At 46.3% G+C, this 462-nt stretch overlaps 1 protein-coding gene across 1 annotated transcript in view; it reads left to right on the top strand.

The window, feature by feature from the left end:
- LOC106875003 (pikachurin) overlaps positions 1-462 on the top strand; it is a 459,438-nt gene that overhangs the window by 445,027 nt on the left and 13,949 nt on the right. The window lies entirely within an intron of this gene.

Raw genomic sequence — 462 nt, 5'->3', positions numbered from 1 at the left:
CTACCTTCCCACTCCACCCCATCCAATTCCTTACACCCACCACCCACCCTCTACCCCACCCTAAGCCTAACCCACACTCCACCCATGCCTTCCCCATCTCCCAACACCCTAACACACCAATACCCTCGCATCACACCACGCACACACTACAACTGACCAACTCCTTTCTCCCTTCCCCATTTTCACACTACATACGTCAAGATCACCATTCTATCTCCCACACACAGCCCCTCGTTCTTCGATCACCGTTTGTTATCTCCCCCTTTTCTTAGCTCTCCTGAAAAAAGAATTTCTAACTTCCGGTCAGCCATTATTATGATTGACCGTTGACTGAACACTATTCAATTTTTCTTTTTTCTTCATGTTTTTCTCCTTGTCTACGTATTCTTTCTGTTGAAGAGCGTAGCTCGAAACGTCAAAGACTTTCCGTATTCCCGAGCGTCATACTAATACATCCTTTTG

Source organism: Octopus bimaculoides, chromosome 9, assembly GCF_001194135.2.
Source record: "Octopus bimaculoides isolate UCB-OBI-ISO-001 chromosome 9, ASM119413v2, whole genome shotgun sequence".
Lineage (NCBI taxonomy): Eukaryota > Metazoa > Mollusca > Cephalopoda > Octopoda > Octopodidae > Octopus > Octopus bimaculoides.
The sequence above is the reverse complement of the archived record's forward strand: the minus strand, read 5'-3'. Positions and strand labels throughout refer to the sequence as shown.